Below are 20,905 nucleotides of genomic sequence, written 5' to 3'. Positions count from 1 at the left end.
ATGTACGTTTTGTTTATTAACATCTTTGTCAAAAAATTTGAAATGTTTCATTCCAATAATTATAGTACGACGCAACATTGTATGTTAATTGTTAATATTTTGTTCCCCGGTGGGTGGGCGTATGGAATTATAACGCAAAAGTCCGAAGCTCGATTCTCCGCGGTGGACACAGCTGATAGCTCAATGTAGCTTTGTTCTAAAAATATAAATTTAATGTTGTTTTTTAATATTCTATCTGTGCACAAGTCTTATTTAATTTATATGTGCAATATGTTGTTCAGTTTTTCTGATGCACATTTCAAATACCATTTTAATAATTTGGTGATGCTCCAACACTGACTTACAATGCTATAATCTGTGGTTCGATTTTCCACAGTGAATACAGCAAATATTCAAATGTGATTTTTGCATAAAATAAATAGACTTCCACAAGCTGGCTAAACATGCTCGCCCTCCCAGCCGTGGGGGTGTATAATGTGACGGTCAATCCCACTATTCGTTGGTAAAAGAGTAGCCCAAGAGTTGGCGGTGGGTGGTGATGACTAGCTGCCTTCCCTCTAGTCTTACACTGCTAAATTAGGGACAGCTAGCACAGATAGCCCTCGAGTAGCTTTGTGCGAAACTCCAAAACAAACCAAAATAAAACCAATCCACAAGCTGGAGAACTAAATGAATAATAAATGAAACATTCGTATGGAATAACTTGTTCTTAAATGTAAGAATAAACTTTTACGTTTTAAATTATTTCGAAGTGCTGTTCGTATTAAGACTTATAACTTATCACGTATGTGAAAGTTTCCTTTAAAAAAGTAGTCTTGTGATATAGCAGTATATTATAAGTTTCTTCTTTTTGTAGTATTGATATTTGACTCTTAATTCATTCTTTGTTCTAACTATGATCGGGTTGCTCACAATACCTGATCAAGATTAGTTTATCTGTTTCAAGTTACTTTTATCGTTCTCAAAGTTAAGTGAATTGTACCAAAGCCCGTAAAGAACATTGCTACAAGTTACTTTGTTTATATATGTCGATGCCAATGTCTCTCACTGCTTGTACAAATAATAACTAGAAATTCTTGTTCCACCTATGTGGTATGGCAATCACCAGTCACGTGGTAGGGTTGTATCGCAGGAAAATGCAATGTTTTAATTAGATATATCTCATTTAATTAGACTGATTCCTAGTCCCTTCAAAGCTTGACCTAATTTTGACTTTATAAAGAGGTAATAATCTATTGTAAGCTAATATTGTGTTCATAGTGTATTACACTTTCTGTTCAGTACATTTATTTATTGCCTTAAATTCAGCCAGTAAAGGCTTAATTCTTTTCTTTAGTACCATATTCTATTCAAAATTCCTATTAAGCAGGCCTTTAGGGTAAATTTCAACGTGAATATACCGCAGATCAGATAGGTAAAAAAAATATTAGTACTGTGACCACAGAATACTGGAGAATGAACTTTTTGACTGAAACGTTTAAAAAATACTTATTTGTTTGAAAATGACATTATTTACAGTAAGGATGTGTAACTTAAAGGGAGAGTCAACCACCGAGGAAAGATTCATCCAAGGTAGAATAGTTGCATCTATGAGAAGTCTTCTCCTAAATGTTGGACTTTTGTTGATGCTGCAAAAGCGCATGACTGCTATTTCACTGCAACCTACGACCTGGGAAGAACTGCCAATGTTTGGTAAAACCAGATCATAATTTTACAGGGTTCTCCATTGAGGGAAAATTTTGGTGTAAGGTGGCATAATCTGATACTTTGCCACGGAGTTACAGAATTTGCTGTCTCCAAATCAACGCAATATTGGAGAATATCATCTGCCAGCCAAAGCCCTCCATAATTGTAGAGCAACGGTGAGCCTCCTCGAGCTTCAAGATATACTGTTGAAATGAATGTAATCCATAAAAGAATTTGGAGTCTGGTAAAGGCTAGAAGTGAGCCTATGCGCGAAATGAGCAGAACATAAACAGCATTAGCTCCAGCAATTGTTTGTCCAAGTTAAGTTCTGGCGCTCTTCTGTAATTATCAGCTGTTGGCCATCTACCTGCAAGCTGAAATAACCATTAACATTGTAAGCAAAGTAAAAGTTACTATCGAGAATGCAAATGTTACATCCATTCAACTGTGCCCCAAAGTAGAAACTTGCATACCAACACACCCGAGGTTGATAGTTCATGATTGTGCAGTTAATCTAAATTTAACCGAGGAACAATAAATAAATGATTTGTTTCCAGGGAATACCTGATGTGTTAACAAGAGCAGATGGTTGACTGGCAAACTTCAATCACTTAACATAATAGATAAAGGTGATACATGTCTGATTAAACAAATGTTATGTAAGCTTCCCTGAAATACTAGGGAAACGGTTAGCCAAAATAGAGCAGATTGTAAGTACCTAAATCATAGTTTCCAGAGAATGCCTGGTCCCAGGAATAAGAAAGGTGCACTAACTTTTTGTATTGATTTTAGGTAGGTAAATGCTGTAACTCACGTTTATGCTTTTCAATACCACAAATAAACACGTATCTAAATGCACTGAGGAAGGGATCCTTTGGTTCAATACCTTAATTCTGTCATACAGATATTGGAAAGTTGAACTAGATGACAAAAGCAAGTCAAAGACTACTCTTAATACTCAAGATGACTTTTATCTTATTCTGTTCATCCTGTGTAACGTGTTCATTACTTTTGAAGAGTAAAGGAACTTAAACTTAAGGGATTGTAATAGGAGAAATACCAATCTATGTTCATGACATCTTAGTAGTTGATCACACATTTAAGTCCATTTTGGTTCTTACTAAATTAAAACAGTTTAAATAAAGTGAGGAGTGCAAGCAAGCATTCCCATCTCTGAAATATTGTTTGGTAAAAGCCTTAGTGTTGGCAAATCTATGACAGGCCTGCGAATTACAGTTTGACACTGATATTATGAGTTACAGTGGCATCAGAGTAATGTTGCAGTTATCCAATAAAGAAGAACAGTTGATTTCATATGCTAGTTATATGTTTATGGTTCTAGAAAATAGGTACTGCAGAACAAAGAAATAACTATTTGTAGTTGTTGTGTTTGTGAAACTGTTGGTTACTGTTCAAGTGAGCTATTCATAATTTAAATGGTTGAAAAATTTAAAAACTTCACTTGGACCATAGTATGCTGCACACCTGCATTGTAAAATTATGGTTTAATCACAAATCATCATTTAGACTAGCAACACAGAAATGCAGGCGGACTATCCTGTACGCTCATGAGGCCTTGCATGATACACTGGCTGAATGTCCAAACCCTGGACCCTGTGTGGGAGTTAAGGTTATTTCTACTATAAAGACAGGCCATTCCACTATTGGATGCCATAATTCCACTTTGGTATAATTATGGTTTGTCTACAAATTTTAGTCTTGCTAGAAAATATCAGCATACTTGCTTTCTGTACGTTTATCTATATTCTGTTCTTCTGATATTTTATTATTTCATTTAGAACCGGCAATGAACTGGTGGCTACTTTGACGGAGTTATGGCACTCTCAAATCGTCGCATTATCTGCAAATTGAAATAGCAGACAAAAACTTGGATCCGTTAAGAGCATGTCACTTACATACATCATGAAGAGAATGGGAATAACTACCCCTCCCTGGAAAATAAATGCCTCTGAGTATATGCCATCCACCTCCACTCTGCATGCTGTACTACCGTACAGTATCAAATGCTTTCCCTATACCGAAACATAATGCATTTGTTTTCATTAAAAATCTCTATTATGATTTCAGTTACCCTAACTGTACGATCCGTAGTTTGCAGAAAATTTCTGAAACCGTTTTGCACTTGCAGTAATTTAGCCGTTTGCTCTAAGAAAGTTTAAAGTCTATTACCAATTATTCTTTCTAAAATTTTGGTCATAAAACTTGTTAAACTAATTGGTTTTCGACGTCCTGGTTTATAAACATAAGAATGTTTTCTTGCTTCCAAGAGGCTGAGATACAACGTAAAGTTAGGGACATGCTAACAATGATGTTAAATGATCAAATAATCTCCGAGTATCTTAACTACGGATCAAAGTTTTTAAACACAAACGCTCCGTCCTCTCACAACAAGTTTGACATTTACTTCCAGCTTTGGCCTCATAGGGTCAAACTATTACGATAGATGTGCTTGATCACGACCAAAGATCTCACATTAGCTTACTCTAATTCCACATAAAAGAATTTCAAGTGGAGTATTTAAGCTTCTCTCTTGTTTAAGAGAATAGCTTGTGTGTTATCTTCTTTTGGCTCTGTTTTCAGTACTTTTTTTTAAAAAAATGAAGACAGTTCCATGTTAGTGACTGTTACTGCTTGTTGATTTTAAAAGTTAAAATCTCAGCCGGGAATATTGGCTAATGTGCCGATTTATTGTGTTAAAATAGTGGATGTTCGTATCGAGGTCATCTTGTATTTCAAGAGTTTTCTTTAAAAATGTTTTTGGTAAGTTGTTTTATTTTGATAATTAAGCGTCGAATGTTTTACGTGCGTTACGACTATTTATATACATTTATAATTATTTTCGGTCTGAACAGTTCTGTATTAAATTGGTTTCGTATTTTTTTCCTCAGTGTATTTAGATGCGTTTTGATTCATAGAATCCGTGTGATCAACTATTGCGTTTTGATACAGTAAATAAGCGCTGCTGATCACGAGACTGGGTAAGAGCATTCCCATTGGCTGATTGCATCCGGGAATTTGAGCCTTAGACCATGTTATGAACTACTTCCATTTTCTGGTATTACGTATTCGGTTACAAAATCCAATCGTCACTGCCGAGGACCTAAACATCTCCCATCTAATTTAGATAATGGTTGGTTACAGAATACAAGCTTTTACTTCTAGATTTTTAGCAAACAATTAGAAATTCAGAACAGAATCATTTGCAATGTTTAGCATACCAATTTCATTATATTTTGATTGAATTATTTTAGTAGGTATATGGATCAAAAACTGACCTGAATCTTAGCGATACTCCGAAAATATTTTTTGGTTTATTAAGGTTTTTTGTTTGTTAGCCGTCCCTAATCTAGCAGTGTAAGACTAGATTGAAGGCAGGTAGTCATCACCACCCACCATTAACTCTTGGGCTACTCTTCTCGACGAATAGTGGGACTGGCCGTAACATTACAATGATCCAACAGCTGAAAGAGCGAGCCTGTTTGGGGGTGACGGGCTACTAATGTAAGAACACCCAACTGCAGAAACAATATGTTTTAGTTTTAACAAATAAATACTTTATCAGGTTTATCTTTGACTTTTTTTCAAATTAGTTGTTCTGAAGTTACTATTGGTTCTGGTAGTTTTAGTTGCATGCCATGGTCATTACATATGGCTACTTAATTTAAGTTAAAATATCAATACTGTGAAATGAGATTTATTACGTCACGTTCAAGTATCTCTACAAATTATCACTCTTCTAATTATACGGTGAATATGAACTACTTGTACACTGAAATGATACCAAGTTGCCATGATAGTAAACTATATCATCAACTAATGAAAAAAAAACAACTTAGATACGAATCAACTCCCACCTCATCGTGGAGAAGGGTTTACAAACAGGTAGTTGAATACACTAGATGCCTTTGTGCGTTAAAACTAGCACTTTAGTCACAACTGGTTTTTTGTTTGTAAAACGGTCCTCGAATTAACGTTTGAGAACCCTTATTTTAAATGTTCATAGATGGTCTTCAGGTGTGAAGAAATACGTGTATAAAAGGTATCAATACAAGGAGTTGGGTAGGGTGAAGAACCATAAATTGACTAATGAAAACAAAGTCCATAAAAGAGTTTATTTCATTTCAAATATGCTTAACTTTCAGAGACATAATTTTAAATATGCTAAAGGTTAAAATGGTCGAATTTTAGTACTGATGTTCCATCCAAGTCAACTTAGAACACAAGATGTCCATTCTCTTCGTAGCACTAGAAAAAAAACGCCGATTATGATTATTATAAACTGTTTAAGAAAAGAAAAAGAACAAGACAATGAAAATACGTATGTTAGTACGGGATATGGACGGGCATTTATGTATTAAAAAATTCAAAATGTACCTTTTACACCGAGACTATCTTATGATGCATACGGTAGTAAATTCCAGAACAAAACAGATGATTATTTTGTGGGTCAACCATAGCTTCACATGCTCGTTTACGATTCACTTAGATATCTACCAATATTACAAACAAGGGGACTTATGTGGCTACCTTTAGTTTTAAGATCGGCTTTGATGTTGTCTTGGTTGATTGTGTTTTATGACACAAAGCAGCTAGGCAATCTACACCAAACATCCAGTAAAAAGTTAAAATTAGATTTAGTAAAATTCATAAAAAGAAATTAAGGTAAAACAAAACAAAGTTGAAAAAGAAAATATAAATAGCATAAAACCAATGTTTACATTTAGTCTACAACGTTAAAAGAACAACTACACTAATACAAGTTGTAAAGGACTTTCTATAGCATAATTGTAATTATCATAACTCGCCAGGAAGACTAACAGGTAAGTTCAAAGACCACCGTCAGTCACCTGAAGTTGGCCTTGACAGTCCTGGTTTCGAATTATTTAATGTTACGGCCAGTTTCTAATTTCAAATCGAACTAGATGAACTGTGATTTTTAAAAGGGAGCCACATCAAAAAGGTGTAAAGTACAAATTCAAAACTTAAATGGCTTTGAAAAGATTAATGGCCTTCAAAAAACTATAAATATTATCAAGGTGGACAGTGTCACCATCACCAATAACACTGTTTAACGTTATGGACAAACCTTGGGACAGAACATGTTTAAAATGGTGCCGTTGTTGTGAATTGTAACGATGACAAGAAAGTAAAATGTAGCTTTTTGTGATCTGAGTGTTACACAAACTACACACTGATGCATCAGTTCCAGATAAAAGAAAACGATGAGTTAAAAAACTGTGATCAATGCGTAGTCTATTTAGAACAACTTCCTCTTCCCGATCCTTACAGAAGCAAGATGACCAAAGTCCAATATAGGGTTTTATTTGGAAGAGATTGTTTTAACATCGCTCACTCCAAATCGACTGCCAGCTAGCATGGAGCCGAGCGTTCAATACAGACCATAGTCCATGTATGGAACAGGCACAGCAGTAAGAATGCCAGAGCAGAGATTTAGCCGCGGTGTGGGCGAGCTCGTTCCCGCGAATACCAACGTGGCCCGGTATCCGGAAAAACTGGATAGAAGTAGATGTTAGAGAAATGGGCCAGTCGGTGTTAAAAATTAGCGAAAACAGGGTGTGAACTAACGTGAAGCAATTTCAGGGCCAGTAGAGAACTAAGCAAGTCAGTATAAATAGTGCAATTTGAGTACTGCTTGGCTTATATGTGATCCAGGACAAGAGAAATAGCGCACAATAGTAAACGCAGTTGTAAAGGGGATTCTGCGCGCAACCATCGAACCACAACAAACCATGGCAGAGCCCACAGGCACCCGATTTCGAACCATCTGCATAAGTAGGAATGGAAGGATGGTTCGAATGATATTCAGCAAATAACAGACAGCATTTCCAATCGGGAGTGTGCTTTTATCAGGTGACTTAAAGATAGATCACAATTGGGGACTGTAAAAAGCCATGGTTGGATGGGCTGACAAGTGGATGCAGCAATGTTATCCAAGGACAGACCCAATTCATTCAACTGCGACTGGATACTAAGGCCAAATGGAGCAATGGCAGATCGTCTGTTCTGAAACTTATGTCCTACCGAGGAAGGAAAACACAACCCCAGACGGGATGCTTTGGTAAGGAACGAAGTTTTGAAGCATATAGTAAAGACAGTTTCAAACGCCAGAGGTTCAAAGAAGGTTCACGAGACTATGTATAAGCTCTGAACTGGGAAAGTGAAGAAAGCCCAGTGCAGAGCCGAAATCTTTGATGATGAATGTGTTCCTGCATCTTTAAGGCCAAGGGTCTGGCAGAGCCATAGACCAGTGACCCATAGACGAGTTTTGATCGAATAAGAGCACGATATCGATCTGCTTCCCAAGTGGTGGAAGAGAGGGTACGGAGGATGTTCAGTGCTCTTGTACATTTGACCTGTAGCTGCTTGATGTGTGGTATAAAGATCAGCTTACGGTCAAAGATAAGCACCAAGTACTTTGTCTCGGGTACCATAGGCAGAACAACTTCACCAATACGGAGTTCAGGATCAAGATGAATACCCCATTGGCAGCAAAAGTGCATGCAAACGGTTTTAGAGAGAGTGAGAGAGAGAGGGAAGTTAAAGCCGTTTGCTGTGGTCCACTTCAGTAAACGATTGAGGGCAGTCTGTAGCTGCTGCTCAACATACCTCATGTTCGTTCGACGACGGACACGAGATCTGAAAGTTTTCAATATGGAGCCCATTTGCAACAGTAAGAGGGAGATGTTCAGTGATGGCATTCATCTTTATATTGAAAAGTGTGACACTCAGGACACAGCCCTGAGGAACTAAGTTCCTGTAAAAAAGAACGGGAAAGTGTCGAACCCACACGAATATGGAATCTCCTGTCCATTAAAAAATTTATAAAAATGGGCAAATTGCCACGGAACCTATTTATATGGAGGTCTCGCAAAATACCATACCTCCATGTTGTATATAAACCTTCCCAATGTCAAAGAATACTGATACAAGATGTCGTTTGAGAAAGGTTTCTGACTGACGTTAAGTCGAATTAGGTGGTCCACGGTGTAGCACTGTCGTCGGAACCCACACAGGGTGAATGAAAGGAGGTTGTTTGATTCGAGGAACCAAACAAAATGAGCATTAACCATCCTCTTTGAGACCTTACAGAGACAGCTCGTCAAAGCAAGTGGACGGTAGTTTGAAGGAGTCTTGGGATCCTTTCCAGGCTTAGGGAGAGGTAGGACAATAGCCTGCGCCAGGCATCAGGAAAACATTCTCCTGCCAAATCCGGTTAAAAACTATCAGAAGCATAACAAGAGAAGTAGGAGATAGATGGCGCAGCATTTCATAGTGTACATCATCAGGTCTGACCAATGTACTGCCAGACCGCTGAAAGACCAGTTTGAGTTCCACCAGTGTAAAGGGACGATTATGGTCATAGAGAAAATCAGCTCAAAAGGAAAGAGGTGAATGCTCTGCCCAAGTCTTGATGGCTAAGAAGGTGGAGTAAGAAGCAGAAGTGCTAGATACCCGGCAAAATCTTTTACCTAGAGTATCGGCTACTTCCTGGCCATCAAAAAGCAAGATCGAAAGGGAGACAGAAGTATTCTGCCCACTGACCTTTAGAATCTTGTCCTATGACTTTAAAACTGGTGGTAGAAGACATGCTAGTTGTGAACTTAATCCAAGATTCCTGGATTTGACGTCTTACCCACCGAGCATGTTCACGTGCCTGCTGGAAAGCGATGCGGTTCGAGAGTATGGGATATCTACGGAAAGTATTCCAGGCCCGTTTTTGAGCCTTCCGTGCCATGTGACAGGTAGGATTCCACCACGGAGATGTCGTTTTACTGTGAATAGAAGTACAAGAAATGAAACAAACGATTCAATTCTATCACATTAACGGCAAATCCGAGTTTTAGTTAAGTACAGCGACATATTTTCATTCGAGAGAATCTCCCGAGATAGGTTTACTTATTCAAATTCAGCAATTTATATTTGGTAAAAAATTTAAAATTTTACAGCACGATAGATGCAATACAAAACGAAGGTTCATGTCCAGACAGAAGAAACTACTGAATAGTTAAGTTTTCTTTATTGCTGGTATAGAAGAGATTACGATGTTGTAAACACGTTTAAAATCATGTGTGTGGCCACCTATAAAGTTATTTGTTTAAATGAAAGCTTCATAGTTACCTAAATATGGTTTTAATATTCACCTTTTCTTTTAAAACTAATTCTATAAACATCTTTACACTCTTTGTGCAGAAATTAGTTACAAGTGTACAACAGAAACAAAAGTAAGACCTAAAACACCTACAGCGAATTTACATCTTATTCCATTGATAAACATTTTGATATCGTAATGAATACAACGTTGTGCACGTTATTTTAAACAATTTCTTGGATCTGGTGGTTCAGTCTGGATGCGTTAGGAATATTTAGTCGAACGTCCAATTGAGAGGTTCCCGAGTTTATAGTTTACTGCTAGAAAACCCTTAACCTGTAATTAATACTTACTTGTTTGTAAGCTAGGTAGCATAAGTCTTTATCCACCTGTAAAATGAACGAGAAGGTACTTTTATATTAGATCGTAAAAACAAAAACACCAGTTCAAGAAAGCTCACTGCAAGCAAAACAAAATTTAGGATTGTAAATATAAGTAGAAGTAATGTAAGACAGTCCAAGGAGACTCAGTTACAAGATTGCTTAACATTAAGAATTAATTATACAACTATTGTTGGCATAACCTACCCGGCTAAGCTAAGAATTCTTCAAGCAACTATTACAACTTACAATTTTTACAGTAAAGAACTGACACCGATATCAGTTAGTTTTATTGCAAATTTCCAAGACATCGAACTCTTTAGTACTTTAAGTACTAACTGGTAGTTAGACCTACATTTGGGAATTATTAAACTCCCGTTTGAGAATTCGCTAGATGTAGAGTTATCAGGATATGCTCCAGGAAAGCGTATAAACTGTTGTTGAAAGTAGGTTCAATGAACCTGTCGATAGTTTTTCGTTGCAACTTAGTTTATGTTAAAACATCAGAATAACAATAATTTTGACGTCCAATATTAAATCTGCACGAGACTTTTCGTTGATCAGTAAGTAACTGGATAACTTAAAATTTTAGTATTAAAAGTTCGGTTTTCTCGGCAGGCTCAAGAATGTGACCTATTTTAAGGAACCAAAACTAAAGTTGAGATGGATTTGAGAAAAAAAAAAAAAACGATGCCATTGGCTAGCGATGTCACTGTGAGAAACAGGTACGACGCTTCAGTCGTTGGTGCGATCAGCTCAGTGAGAAAGTTTCGTGAAGTTAACCCACGATATTTTGGTTACCAATACATTTTCTTTGAAAAGAAAGTTAGTGGAAATGAATAAATCGCTGTACAGACAATTAGTTACATCTTAAAAGGCTGTTTTCATGGTACTTGTAACCAACGTTCTAAAGTTCTCTTAAGAATGTGCGAAAAATCGAGTTAAATTAAGATTAAAGAGTGGTAAGTGTTTAATTATTTACTGGTTACCAGATATTTGATTACATGAATAAAACTAAAGAAATATTTGAAACTTTAATACGAGTATAGGCTTTGCATAAAACAGTCGAATATATTAAAGAAAACAGGTATGAGCATCATTATATTAAGTAATTGGTCAGTGTGTATTATTACAAACAGCAAGGAGGTTTAACTTTACTTTCTTTCCCGATGGCGAGTTAGTGATCTACTGAAACATGCAGTGTTTTTAATAAAGACCTGTGTTGAGTTTAAGTGTTGTGTATTTTAAACGTTAGAAATTTAAACTATTGTAACATAAAACATTTTTACCATCATTATTTTAAGATCAAGAAAAACAAACGTTTTTCAAACTTACGTTTCCGTCTTGACTGGTACAGTTGGATAGCAAGTTTTCACACTATTGAAAAAAGCGATAATTAATTAACTACAAATTTTTCACTTTATTGGATTAAACATTTAAAGCACTCAACCAGAGGGAGGTAAGAGATAATGGTTGTAATAAACCCAAACGAAGAAAAGGTTAGAATTTCAACTCACTTCAGCACCCTTTATTGCTACTGGAGAACCAGAAGAATAAACAGGATTATACAAATTCCGAATTCCCAACTGACATACAACCTCTACAGGAAAGTTTCCATTTTCAGAATATGAAATTAGATTCCCATTTAAAAACCTCCTTACAGGGTTTGCCTGTCCATATCGAAACTTAATGGAAATTGGAGGTGAAGTCATGCGAGGTGGAAGGAGTATTAAGTTAAGGGATTGACCTAGGAATTCAAGTAAAGAAAGCTGGTTGCAAGAATAAATAAGTCTTCCACAATATTATTAGTTTTTTTTTAAAGGAAGTTATTATAACAATTATTGGTCTATAAATTAAACGTCTAAGCCTTAATAAGTAGCAATTTGTCCAATGTTAAGGCTACAAACCACAACGGTGAAAGTAATTAAGTTTCAATAAATAAAATTTTCTATATAGTTTTCGCAATTCAGAAATTATTTTCGCGTATACAACACGTAGGGTTTGAATTTCATAAAATATTCACTTACCAGCACTATAATGCAAATACTCTAAAAATTACTTAGATTTTTCTCTTAGATTAGATTTTTTTTCACTAAACTAATAAATTAAGATTTAAAAATTACTGCGATGGTAAAAAGTACACTGAAGTCAAACTGCTTTAAGACACCTTCGATCAGTCTTAACCGAAACAACGATACACTGTTTATAGCTTAGTTTAATATTAGATTTCAAAAATTTCTTCGCATTCATTCAATTTTTCAAACGATACTTAAAGTTTGAGCTGTTTGCATTCACAAGAAGTGTACTTACCAATATGATGGTTTCCTCGCTAGCTACCTTCGTTTCTGTTAAAGAGACGGATATCAGACGGAGTGAAACAAGTTTAGGCTATTATCTAAAATTATACAACATACAAAATACAATCCAACGTTTAAAGTTAAAGATGGGGAACAAGATAAAGCCAAGACTTCGATCAGGTCTTGACCTTAAGAAGTTAAGATAACTTACACAAGCCTTGACTATAAATTATTTGTCCCTACGCTAAGAAGAAATGAGAAAAAAAATATTATAAATTTAACACTTATAAGAGAAAAAAAAACAGTAGATCCTGATGCAAGCTCACATTGATAAACGAAAGCTAAATAATCCTATCAATATGTGATCGCCCCAACTACAAGTAGGTAGGCATTTCGTGGTTATTGACACAAAGCTGTTAGGCTATTTATGTCAATCAAGACAAGATGCAGTACACTATAATGGTATATAAAAATTACGGTAAAAATTTGTAAAATTAACACCTACCAGGAAGACTGAAGCATTAAGTTCAAACTTGCTGTTAGTCACCTGAAGTTGGCCTTTCCGGTCCTGGGTTTAGGTCAAAATAAAGTGTGTAAAAGAAATTATGCTAAAACAGTGTATTGCCCAATAAAAACCTTAAAAGATCAATGGCTCTTAAAAATGTTAAAACACGAGTGAGGCGGTCAGTATCACCTATGACATTGGCTGATGTCAAGGGCAAACCTACCTTAAAAATAAGTTTAAAATGGCGTTGTAGTTCTTGGTTGTAACGACGGCATGATAATAAAATATGTACGATTGTGACCCGAGTGCCACACAGACCACACATCGATGCATCAGTACCAGATAAAAGTGGCAAGTTAAAAAAAAAAAATGTGACCAATGCGTAACCTAGCCAAAACAACTTCCTCCCTTCTATCTTTACAGAAAGAAGATGGCCAAAGAGCCAAATGAGGCTTAATTTGAAAAAAGTGTATTTCGTTGCTCACTCCAGGACCACTGCAAACTGGTGTATAGTCGGGTTTTGATAACTGGACCATAGTCCATATATGGAACAGGGGCAGTGGTGATAGAGCCAGAACAGATCGAGTTTGCTGCTCTGTCAGCTAGCTCATTCCCATGAATACAAATACAACCTAGCATCCAAAAGACTGAACAGAGATAGATGATGGAAAGAGATGGGACAGTTTATTTTGGATATTAATAAGAATATGATGGTAACTAACATGGAATGATGTTAGGGCCAATAGACAGCTAAGTGAATCAGTATAGATCGTCCAATTCGTGTATTGCATAATTTCAATATGATTCAGGGCAAGAGAAATGACAAACAATTCAGCAGTGTACACAGAAACTGCTGAGGCGGTTCTGTGTACTACAACCGAACTGTAACAAACCATAGCTGAACCTACAGAGTCACCTGATTTTAAACCATCTGTATATATGGGAATGGATGGATTGTCTTCGAAAGATGTTCAGCAAATAAAGAGCGATATTTCTAATCGGGAGTATCGGCTTTCCTCAGATGACTCAAAAATAGGTTACAGTTGGGAAAAATAATTAGCAATGGTGGAAGAGGTCAAACTGTTTATACTGCTATGCTATTAAAAGACATCCAATGTTTCTGATTGTGCCCGAATACGAAGGCTAAAAAGAAACAATGGCAGATTTTCTATTATAGAAACGTGTGGCCCATTGAGAATGGAAAACATAACCCCAAGTTATGAGACAGCTGCAAACGGCGAATATACAGAGTAGGTTCATGGGACTCCACATTCAAACTTTGGACTGGAGAAGTACGAAAGACCCCAGTGCAAAGCCGAAGCTCCTGATAGTAGATATGATCCAGCATTTTCAGTGCTGAGGTTCTGGCAGAACCATAAACCCATAATCAAGTTTGAATCAGATAAGGGAACGATAAATTTTAAGCATGAAGTATTGATCCGCTTCCCAAGAGGTGGAAGAGAGGACATGGAGGATGTTCAGTGCTCTTATACATTTGACACAAAGTTGCTTGATATGGGGAATAAAGTTTAATTTACAGTCAAATATAAGATCTAAGAACTTTGCCTCAGGGACAACAGGAAGTACAGCATTTTCAATAAGAAGTTCTGGATCTGGATAAATACCCCATTGGCGGCAGAAATTACACAAACAGTTTTAGAGAGAGGAAGTGGAAAACCGTTTGCTGTAGTCCACTTAAGTATATAATTGATTGCAGTTTGTAGCTGTCGCTCAATAAACCTCATGTTTGATTGCTGACATGAGATGTGAAAGTCATCAACAAAAAGACCATTTGCAGCTGTAGGGGGTAGCCGTTCACTGATGGCATTAATATCTTTATACTGAAAAGTGTGACACTCAAAATAAAGCGCCGAGGGACTCCAAGTTCCTGTGGGAAAAGACGGGAAAGTTTTGAGCCCACATGGACTGGGAATCGGCGGTTCATTAAAAATGCTTAATAAAAAGTGGCAAATTGCCCCGCAATCCGTATAAGTGAAGGTCTCGCAAGATGCCATATCTCCACGTTTAATTATAAGCTTTCTCTAGATCAAAATAGAAACAAGATGTCGCTTCAAAAAGGCTTCTCCAACTGATATTTCAAGGCGAATTAAGTGGTCTATCGTGGAGCGTTGCCTTCGGAACTCACACTGAGTGGGTGAGAGAAGGTTGTTTGATTCAAGGAACCAAACAAGACAAGCGTTAATCATCCTCTCTAAGATCTTACTGAAACAACTCGTCAAAGCAATGGGACGATAATTCGAAGGAACCTTTAGATCTTTCCCAGGTTAAAAAATAGGGAGTACAATAGCTTGGCGTCAAGCATCAGGAAAGACATTCTCCTGCCATATCTGGTTAAAGACAGCCAGGAGAATAGTAAGAGAGGCAGGAGAAAGGTGGCGTAGTATCTCATGGTGGAACTCGAACTTGCACCAGTGTAAGAGGGCGATTGTAGTCATAGGGATGGTCAGTTGAAAAGGAAAGGGGATATGTTTGAAGAGCTAGATACACGAGAGAAACATTCACCAAAAGTTCTGGTAATGCTCTGAGCATCAACAACTTCATGGTCATTGAATATAAAGATAGAGAGGGGCAGAAGTATACCGTCCACTTACCTTCCGGATCTTGTCCCATATAAGTTTAGAACTGGGGGTTGAAGAAACGTTGGAAGTAAATTTAATCCAAGATTCCTTCTAGCTTTGACATCCAACTCGCCAAGCCTGTGCACGGGCTTGCTAGAATGCAATGTGGTTTGTAACTGTGGGATATCTACGAAATTTATCCCAAGCACGTTTCTGAGCTTTCGTGTTATAGAACAAGCAGAATTTCTCCAAGAGCGAGGATTTCATGGAAAAGATGTTGAGGTTTTGGGGATGCACTGAGCAGCTGCTTGGACAATACAGTTAGTTACTGCTGCTACACAATCGTCTATCGATAATCTACATAAGATGGCAGGACCAAGTTCCGAGAGAGCAGTGAAAGAGGGTCACTAGGCCTGGTCCAACTTCCACTGAGACACACGAGTCAGATGGCACTGACCACGAACAATCTCTCTTAATATGATAGGTAAATGATCACTACTCCGTGAATTGATGTCAACCTCCCAAGAAAAGCAAGTGAAAAGCGAAGGTGAGCAGATAGAAAGATCTATAACATTAAGTGACTGACTGGCTCCATGAAAATAAATGTAAGAGTCAGTATTGAAGAGAGACAGGTTGTGATTCAGGAACATATGCTCCATACCACGACCCTCACACAAATATACGAGAACCACCCCAGAGGGGATTATAGCCACTAAAATCCCACAAAATTAAAAAGGGGGTTGGCATTTGCTCAATGAGATCATCAAGGTCTGAGGGATAATTTTTTTCCAGGGGTAAGGTACAGAGAGCAAACAGTGATGGTACGACCCAAGGAGATACGGATGGCTAAAGCCTCCAAGGGCGTATTCAATTACAAGAACTGGGTGGACACGTGTTGATCAACCAGCACAAGACCTGTCATTTTGGTATAAGGAATATTGTCGAATTTTGACTGTATTAGTAGGTTTTTAAAATGTTTCCTGTAAAGAAAGACATTTGGGATGATAAAAATCAATCAAATCCTTGATGTAATTCACATTTGATTGAATACCTCGACAGTTCCATTTGATTAGTGTAGCCATTTTTCTTTATTTTCGAGGAAAATATGGCAAGGAGACCTTCTGCTTACGACCGCACTTTTTTCTTTACCGGATGCGAGTCGGTCACTCTCTAGTGATCCTTCACTGGATCGAGTAGGCAGGTCGGAGTTTGTAAATATACGTTTCAGTGATTGAGGACGTGAACGAGTGAGTTGTTTAATTTTTGGGGTGTCAAGAGAGGAAGACCCCATGGAAACACCTGGGCTTGAACAAGGTGAAGTTGGCCAATGACTGGAAGATGTGGTAGGGACAGAGACAGAAGTAGATATTGATTCGTTAACTTTGTTGATTTTGGAGGGTATTAGATTAAGATGAGCTGTTAAGGATTATGTAGGAGGCACGGAAAGGTCTGTCTGGAGTTCTATGGAGTGGAATGGATTACAGCAGCATAAGTCTGAGATGGAATTGTAAATAGTAATTTCCGAGCTTCTGGTTAAGTAATATTATGAACTGTCTTAAGACATTGTACTTCTTTCTCTTCCATCCATTTAGAGCAAGAAGTAAAATAGGAAGGATGTGGGTAATTGCAGTTAACACAATGTGGTTCTAGTTGGCATTCAAAAGCATCATGGTCTTTACCAGCACAACAGGCACATGTTCGAGTGACCAAATCATTGACAATGAAAAATCTAATAGGGTTAGGAATATAAGGCCGTATCTTAAAATTCAGATATCCTGCCTTGATTGTGGTAGGAGGACGTGATGCTGCAAATGTTAGTATCAGAACATTTGTCGGCTCCAGAATCCCATCTCTACGAATAAAAATTTGGCGCACGGCTGTTACACCTTGGCTGGTGAAACCTGCGAGGATCTCCTACTCTAGAATGGCCTTTAAATCCCTCTCGCCTATAATTCCTCTGAAATAATTTAAAGTAGAATGAATAGTAGCCTTAATGGGTATATCCCCAATGGCCTTCGACTTCAAGAGGAGTTTGGAATATTGTGATGAAGCTGTTTCCACTAAAATATCCCCAGACCATAATTTTTTTACCGATTTAAAGTGAGCCGGCAAGCTCTTCTAAACCCTTCTGAATAAAAAATGGAGACATTTGCCCCAAGGATTTCTCACTTAAAGAATATATAATAAAAACTTGCGAAACAGATTCAAGTTGTGAGTTTGACTACACAGAGTCATCAATGCGCGGTCGTTTGCCAGTAGTTGGATTTTTCTCTATGCTGTCATGCTTGTTTTTTTTAGTGAGGGGTATCCATAATAAAAAATATTTTGGTGCCCACCGACCTCACTCACCATGGAGTTCTACGATGGGACGTAATTCAGTGCCATATAAAGTCACTGCAGCGACGCCAGGGTTTCGTGAGCACTATACCCAAACACCAGTATCAGAATGTCCACCACACCTGTTGAGGACGTCCTACGCTGGCACTCAGTTGACCCTGGCCCAAATGGATTATCCGATTGATATTGAACCCAGAGACCGTTCTAATAAACCCTTCTCTGAAGGGCTTCCAACAATTCGATGCCATTCTTAAGTAAAAAGCACAAAACCGAGCATAATATTACAAATACGTTCTAGCTAATGACCTGTATTAAGAAATTATGTATTCAATATTTCTGTTAGTTATCACCATTAGATTCCATCTGGGAACATAGGGCCGCAATCGCTTGCGGATTCTTCAACAAGTATTTAAGTGACTGCACCGAGCCGTCCCTAATTCGCCTCTGGTGTAAGACTAGAGGGAAGACAGCTAGTCATCACCACCCACCGCCAACTCTTGGGATTTTTTTTTACCAACGAATAGTGGGATTGACCGTAACATTATACGCCCCCACGACTGGGAGGGCGAGCATGTTTGGCGCGACGCGGGCACGAACCCGCGACCCTCAGATTACGAGTCGCACGCCTTACGCGCTAGGCCATGCCAGGCCCTAATATTTCTGTAGACTATCTAATATTCTATTTGCGCCTACCACTAGTAATAGCGTACTACCGTCATCAGACACTAGCCTTCATTTATCACCTCTCAAAAGGTTCTCCCCTTAATATTTTATTTAGTTTTAACGAATTTAAAGAAATCCTGACTGTTTAACAGTTTCAGGCAACTTTTTCTCATACATTTTCTTTACTTCCTAATTTCCCGCTTCACAAACTTCTTTAATCTATAATCTTCAAAGTTTTTTATCCTACAACTCAACTTATTTTTTTTTAATTTAATAGTTTTCTCTAATTTTGTCTCTAAATCTCTTTGGGAGCCAACCCGTTTTTTTCTTATTTTCATCTGCCCTTTTCTTTTTGTAAAGAATACATTTATCTTAAATATTTTAAGTAAAAAGGAAAAAAATAAAGAACTAACCTGCAGCGATACCTCCCACCATAACAAATACTCCTACTACCAAGCAATAAAATACTTTCATTTCACTGTTTATAGATTAACAATTCCTTCGACGTAATTCCGTCTTTGTATTTTTATAGCTCACCAGGTTTACGTTTGCCACCTAGCGGTGGAACAGAAATTACGATATGCGTGTTGAAGCAGTGCATTGTTTATTTTCTTATTTTGTTACAATTACTGTTTATATTATAACAGTAGTATTGTTCTAAAGGTCAATGACATTTCTTTATCATCGTACTTTAGTATAATCAACAAAATAATTCGCTGTGCACGATAATATACGTTGTTCTTTACTTCCTAAAATGGTAATTACTACTAGTAGAAAGAATGCTGAATTAAGTTAATAACAGCGCCTCTGGCACAAGTCTGCAAAATTTATTGTTCATTTAATGGCAGTGTTGGATATGTTATAAAATGTTTCTTCGTAGATTTGAGCGTTGTGAACAAGTGTCCATATTGTGAATAGAGTTGTAATAAGTAATCAGCATGTGTAACTTTATAATAGACCACTAAAAGTGTACAAAAAATTAAATTGTGTATAATAGGATCGTAGATGCTCAATAACGCTAGGGAAAGGAATGGTGGAGATTATAGTAGATATGCTGTGGTTCAACTGGAAGTTTGAAATCTGATATTGGTAAAAATCAGATATATTGTGTAGCTTTGTACAAAAAAGAGAAAATATACCTTAATTGTATGGTTCGAAAATACATTGAAACAGAGACGTCGTAACTTGCCTTGATGGGGGGTGGGGTGTAGCACTCCCACATGTACATATCTGTACATGTACATATCTGACTTATATGGCGACTCTAAATTATATCATTGTACCCTCAGACCTCCTAGATTGAGTTGCCTTTGGCATTTTTTTGGACTTTTAACCTCTCACTGCAAGATTTGTATATTTAGCGAAGCACCCACTTTTTACAACTCGTTCATACACCTCTGCATTGAGATGTACCACTAGTCCACTACCACTACTACAGGTGTAATAACTGAAATACTTACAAGCCTCACCCTTCCGTAACTAATTTAGGATACGTCTCTATTAAGACATAGTTTCACTTTCATGCTTTAGCGTCCTGAAACACTTTAAAGCTATAAATATTTAATACACAATGTTTCGAGCGTGCGAAGAAATCAATATTTAAGGAAGAAGTCTGGTTGAGTGGTATGATGATGTACAAAGTAGTAGCTATAATGGGATTAGAAGAAGTGATTTTGTTTGTTTGTTTTGGAATATCGCACAAAGCTACTCGAGGGTTATCTGTGCTAGCCGTCCCTAATTTAGCAGTGTAAGACTAGAGGGAAGGCAGCTAGTCATCACCACCCACCGCCAACTCTTGGGCTACTCTTTTACCAACAAATAGTGGGATTGACCGTCACAATATAACGCCCTCACGGCTGAGAGAGCGAGCATGTTTAGCGCGACGCGGGCGCGAACCCCCGACCCTCGAATTATGAGTCGCACGCCTTACGCGCTTGGCCATACCAGACCAGAAGAAGTGATATAACGCGGTTAGATTGGTTTGTTTGTTTTGAATTTGGTGCAAAGCTACACGAAAACTATCAGCACCAGAGGTCTGTAGCTTAGTTGTGAAATACTAGATGGAAGGCGGCTAGTTATCACCTCTCATCGCCAGCTCTTCGGCTACTTTTTCTTACCAACGAATAGTGGGATTGATTGGGACATTATTTAACACCCCTACGGCTGAAAGGGCAAGCATGTTTGGTGAAAGGGGATTCAAAAGGGGTAATAAGGACTGATATAATTTAGGGGTATTGATGCAATGGCTTCAACGTTACTAGTATAAAGGCTAGAGAAAAATAAAGTGGAAAACAAATATACAAACACATTGTCAGAATATATTTTGT

At 37.5% G+C, this 20,905-nt stretch overlaps 1 long non-coding RNA gene across 1 annotated transcript; it reads right to left on the bottom strand.

Annotated features, from left to right (window-relative positions):
* Nucleotides 1-5,805: 5,805 nt before the first annotated feature.
* On the bottom strand, nucleotides 5,806-19,111 carry LOC143257973 (uncharacterized). The gene is made up of 5 exons (XR_013032062.1): nucleotides 18,992-19,111; nucleotides 12,508-12,542; nucleotides 11,533-11,574; nucleotides 10,171-10,206; nucleotides 5,806-5,952 (listed from the first exon to the last, which is right to left on the bottom strand). It is a non-coding gene; the product is annotated as an uncharacterized LOC143257973 (long non-coding RNA).
* Nucleotides 19,112-20,905: the final 1,794 nt, after the last annotated feature.

This window comes from Tachypleus tridentatus, chromosome 7 (assembly GCF_004210375.1).
Source record: "Tachypleus tridentatus isolate NWPU-2018 chromosome 7, ASM421037v1, whole genome shotgun sequence".
NCBI classification, from domain to species: Eukaryota; Metazoa; Arthropoda; class Merostomata; order Xiphosura; family Limulidae; genus Tachypleus; species Tachypleus tridentatus.
This window is presented reverse-complemented; position numbering and strand designations above follow the sequence as displayed.